Source organism: Arachis duranensis, chromosome 2 (assembly GCF_000817695.3).
Source record: "Arachis duranensis cultivar V14167 chromosome 2, aradu.V14167.gnm2.J7QH, whole genome shotgun sequence".
Classification (NCBI taxonomy): Eukaryota; Viridiplantae; Streptophyta; class Magnoliopsida; order Fabales; family Fabaceae; genus Arachis; species Arachis duranensis.
In genome coordinates, this window is record NC_029773.3 from 44223588 (window position 1) to 44229598 (window position 6011).

Consider the following 6011-nt stretch of genomic DNA (forward strand, 5'->3'; position numbering starts at 1 on the left):
CAAGAACAAAAGAAAGAACACCAAACTTAAAATTTTTAGAAGAATTTAATAAAATTTTCGAAAATTAAAGAAAGATCAACAAGAAAACACCAAACTTAAAGTTTGGCACAAGATTAAATCAAGAAAAATTATTTTTGAAAAAAAGATTTTAAAAAGAAGATGCCCAATTGCCAAGAACATAGTCCAACGCTCTAGCCAATTGGGAGTAAATGTAACACTTGTTCTAAATAGGTATATTCCTTTTAGAAGATTAATGCTTTAAAAAGAACACAAGTGAAACAAGAAAAGACACAGAACAAGAAAAATTAAAGATCAAACAAGAAAAATAAACAAGAACAACTTGAAGATCAAGGAAGAACAAAGAACACTAATACGAAAATTTTAAAGAAAAATATAAAATATGCAATTGATACCAAACTTATAACAAGACACTAGACTTAAAGAAAAATAAAAAAATTAATAAAGAAAAATAATATTTTTGAAAAGAAAATAAAAGACTCTGACCCAATTGCCAAAATCTTCCTAATCTAAGAAATAAAATAAACCTTTAGTTGTTCAAACTCGAACAATTCCCCGGCAACGGCGCCAAAAACTTGGTGCACGAATTTGCAATCCGTACAACTAACCAGCAAGTGCACTGGGTCGTCCAAGTAATACCTTACGCGAGTAAGGGTCGATCCCACGGAGATGATTGGTTTGAAGCAAGCTATATTTATTTTATTAATCTTAGTCAGGATGCCAATAAGGTTATTTGGATTTAATTGTAAGAAGTAAAAGTGTTTGGAATAAGGAATTTTACTTTATTAATGGAGAATATGTTGGAGTTTTGGAGATGCTTTGTCCTCTGAATTTCTGCAATGTAATATTCAACTCAATTGTTTGTAAAGTTCCATCCATGGCAAGTTGTATGTAGGGTGTCACCATTGTCAGTGGCTACTTCCCATCCTCTCAGGGAAAACAGTCCAGATGCTCTGTCACAGCACGGCTAATCAGCTGTTGGTTCTCGATCATGTTGGAATAGGATCCATTAATCCTTTTGCGTTAGTCATCACGCCCAGCAATCGTGAGTTTGAAGCGCATCACAGCCATTCAATCATTGAATCCTACTCGGAATACCACAGACAAGGTTTAGACTTTTCGGATCCTCAAGAGTGGCCGCCATCAGTTCTAGCTTATACCACGAAGATTCTGATTAAGGAAGCTAAGAGATGATCATTCAATCTGATGTAGAACGGGGGTGTTTGTCAGGCACACGTTCATGGATTGAGGAAGGTGATGAGTGTCACGGATCATCACCTCCTTCACAATTAAGCGCGAATGAACATCTTAGATAGGAACACACACACGTTTGAATGAAATAGAAACAATTGCATTAATTCATTGAGACGCTGCAGAGCTCCTCACCCCCAACAATGGAGTTTAGAGACTCATGCCATCAAAGTGTATAAAATTCAGATCTGAAAATGTCATGAGGTCCCAAATAAGTCTATAAAAGTTGTTTAAATAGTAAACTAGAAACCTAGGTTTACAGAATATGAGTAAACTAAGATAATTGGTGCAGAAATCCACTTCTGCGGCCCACTTGGTATGTGCTGGGGCTGAGACTTAAGCCTCTCACGTGCTTGGGTTGTTTCTGGATTTGAACGCCAGGTTGTAACGTGTTTTGGGCGTTGAACTCCAACTTGTAACCTGTTGCTGGTGCTGGACGCCAGACTGCAGCATGGAACTGGCGTTGAATGCCAGTTTACGTCGTTTATCGTTGCGCAAAGTATGGACTATTATATATTGCTGGAAAGCCCTGGATGTCTACTTTCCAACCCAATTGAGAGCGCTTCAATTGGACTCCTGTAGCTCCAGAAAATCCATTCTGAGTGCAGGGAGGTCAGGATCCAACAGCATCAGCAGTCCTTTTTCAGCCTAAATCAGATTTTTTCTCAACTTCCTCAATTTCAGTCAGAAAATACCTAAAATCACAGAAAAATACAAAAACTCATTAATACCCCCAAAAACTAATTAATACATACTAAAATCTACATGAAACTACCCCCAAAAAGCGTATAAAATATCCGCTCATCATGCACACTCAAATAATTCCACATAGATGCATATGATGCATGCCTGTCCTACTGGCCATGAGCTCACGTGTCGGTTAAACTGCCAAAATCTGACACACCATATAACTAACCTGGATATCATCTCTTTTCTGTGCATCCCCAGGAGGCATATAATCGGGGGAGTGTGCCCTACCACCTTCTACTAAAGGCAGTCATAAGGGGGAATAAATTGGAAAAAGTGCCCTACCACCTTTCCCTGTGAGGTCGTGCCATACGGATTGAGGGATTAGTGCCCTACTACCTTGTAGACCAAGAGAATATAGGGAAAATCATCGGAGGAGAGTGTCCTACCACCTTTCCCATGTCACACCGTAAGAACAGAGGAAATTCTTCATCCTCAACTTGTCTATCTGTGAGGGGGATGAAACTACCGTCCTCACAACACGAATCATAATGTCTTTTCTATTACAATCATAACACAAGAGAGAAAATCTTTCATCCTCAACTTGTCTAATTGTGAGCATCAAGATTGGGACAACTCCACTGTCTTGACCATGAATTGGACAAAACTACCATCTTCATATCACACTGCAACCACGAACAAGCGAGATGGAACTATCTACCTTAACCGGAACCACATACATGCGGGATAAGACCAATACCATGTTCGGAACAAATATCATATTACTACACAAGCGGGATGACACCAACGATCTTGCCACGCAAGCAGGACAAACCCAAGGTTCTGAGAATCAGACCGGTCATCGAACCACTCTAGTCACTGGTTTATTGGTTTACTAGTCCAACCGGTCTAACTGTGATTCAACTAAACAAATCATTTTAGAATAAAATAGTAAATAAATTTTAAATAACCATTCTAGAATATAGAAGAAGCTTGTGAGTGACTATTGAAAGAAATGCCAATTCAAATAGTGCAAAGTGTGAATATATCGGATAATACCATGATATGTTGACATAAACCCAATAAATAACACTAATCGTTGTTCTAAGAAGTCCTGAGAGAATGCAAAGCAAAATTAAAACAGTAAATACAGAAAGTAACATTTCAAAGAGAGATAACAAGTATATCACTACTTAATACTCTTCATTGTTATTATCGTATTTGATGGAGGATAAATGTCAGTCTAAAATTTACCAAACGAATTTCGTTGCAAGCATAGTCCAAACCAACAATTTATCCACCAATCAAAGTTTAAAAAGGTTTGTCACAATACAAATCAAAATAACCGGGTGTATTAATCCCAGGTTGTTCTCCTTAGGATTTGCAATGAAGTGCTCAATTATTGGCTATGAAGCTTCTTTTGGGGATTTTGTAATAAGAGACAAGAAATGTAAATTGCCAAAAAATAAATGACAATTAACTAACAAAGGAAAGAAAATAAAATGGTAAAAAGGTCTTAGCAAAGGTTGATGGTTAAGGATCACTATCCTTGTTACTAACCACAACATGATAATTGTAAGGATCAATCCCATTTAGTCATCCTCTAACAATTGAAGGAAAGTAAAATGAGCTTCGTCAATCCTAATCCATAAGTCCTAGCCACTCACTAATTGAATTAGTAAAATCTAGTTTCAATGGACACCAATTATCAATCACTTGGACATTAGCAACTCAAGGTCACCCAAGTAACCAACCCAAGGCAAAAAAAGAAAAATCTAACTCATAACTAAAAGAAACATTGCATCAAACACCTAGAATGCAATAAAAGTAAACATCATAAAATGCAAGAATTAGTAAAAGCTATAAGTAACATAAGCAAGAAATCAACAATAGAAACTAAAGTAAACATAAAAAGGCAATGAAACATAAATTTGCATTAAAAGGGAATTGAAAGTGACAAAAGAGTTCATAAAATAAAATTGACCATATAAAGAAATTAACAAGAGAAGTAGAATAAACTAAAGTGCTAGAACAATAAAAAGGTAAACGAAAACTAAATTGAAGCAAGAATAAAATCTAGATCTAAGAAGAAAATAAGAACCCTAAAACCTAGAGAGAGGAGAGAGCCTCTCTCTCTAGAATTCTACATCTCTCTAAAACTAATGTGTGTATGAATGAATCCTTCTTTCCTTCACTCCCAGCCTCTAATTTGCAGAATGGGCTTAAAACTGGGCCAAAAATCAACTCAGAAATCATCCCCAGTGTTTTCACTTTAGTGAGGCATGTGCCGCTTTGTCACGTGTACGTGTCAGCCATGCGTACGCATCATTTAACTATGCACCAGGTCACGCGTACGTGTCATCTAGATGCTGTACTTGGTCACCCTCATGCGTCAACCATATGTACGCGTCAGGACCAGCTTCTCAAATCATCAATTCTTTGTGTTATTTCCGCTATTGCATGCTTCCTTTCTATTCTCTAAGCTATTCCTGCCCTATAAAACCTGAAATCACTCAACACACATATCACGTCATCGAATGGTAATAAAAGAGGATTAAAAATTAGTAATTTTAAGGCATAGGAAGCATGTTTTCATTCTAAAGTACAAATTAGGAAGGAATCTCAAAAACGTGCAATTTACATGAATAAAGGATGCACGAATTCCCACACTTCGTACAACTGAACCAACAAGTGCACTGGGTCATCCAAATAATACCTATGTGAGTCAGGGTCGATTCTACGAGGATTGTTGTTTAAAGCAAGCTATGGTTATCTTACAAATCTTAGTCAGGCGGATAGAGGAGTTATTGGTTTGAATTCGGTTAAACGCATAAAAGGAATAAAGAAACGTGTATAAAATACTTTGTGAATTGGAATGTAAACAGTGATAAGAAATTGGTTAAGGTTTGGAGATGCTTTATCTTTCTGAATTAACTCTGATATTACTGTCTTCTTCAATTGTGAAATGATTTCCTCCAGATCTGAACACCAGAGTTAGTGCGCATCCAGTCTGATTGAGGGTAAAGCTCCTACAGTCCATTCTCCTTAATGATCCTACTCAAAACGCCACAGACAAGGTCGGATCTTCTGGATAAGAGAATGGTGCGTCTTTGGGTTCTAGCCTCTACCACAGAGACCTTAATCTCCCCATACCTCGGCTGAATTAGTGTCTCGAGAAGTCCCAACGAAGTCATGGATTAGCCGTATGAGAGTTGTATAATCAAGCTGGGAGTTCGATGCTTTCCTGGCTCATATTTATACGAACCCAAGTAGACACAGGTGGTTGTCATGCACGTGGTCTTAGTATGAAGAATGGAGCTGATTGTCACGAATCACCCCATTCATCGTGTTGAAGAACGAGTATACATCTTAGAAATAAACCAAACACAGATTGAAGAGAAACGGTAATACTTTTATTAATTCAAAGAACTCGGCAGAGCTCCTCCCCTCAACCTAAGAGATTTAGAAACTCATACTAATAGAAAATATAAGATGAAATTCGAAATATGCTGGAAGAGATTCTAAACAAGTGTGATCTTCTCCCTTTAATACTGAACTAATAACTAGTAAGGGTAAAACAACCTTTTTTATTGATAAAGTCCACTTTTGGGGACCACTTGGTGAGTGTTTGGGCTGAGCTTTGATGAGATCTATGTGCTGTGAGGCTTTTAGGACATTGAAAGCTGGCTAAGGGGTCCTCTTTGGGCGTTTGGACGCTGGTCTCTTCTCCTTGGGCGTTGGACGCTTGGAAAATGGCAGGAGGCTGGCGTTGGATGCCAATTTTGGGCCTTCTAATCTGAACCAAAGTATGTACTATTATACTTTTATGGAAAGCTCTGGAAGTCAGCTTTCCATAGCAATTAAGAACGCTCTATTTAGATTTCTGTAACTCTAGAAAGGCTCTTTCGAGTGTAAGAAGGTCAGATATTGACAGCATCTGTAGTGCTTTCTCTGTCTGTGAATCAGACTTTTACTCCAGCTCCTCAATTTCAGCCAAAAAATACCTGAAATTGCATGAAAATGCAAAAACTCAAAGTAGAATCCAAAAATGTGGA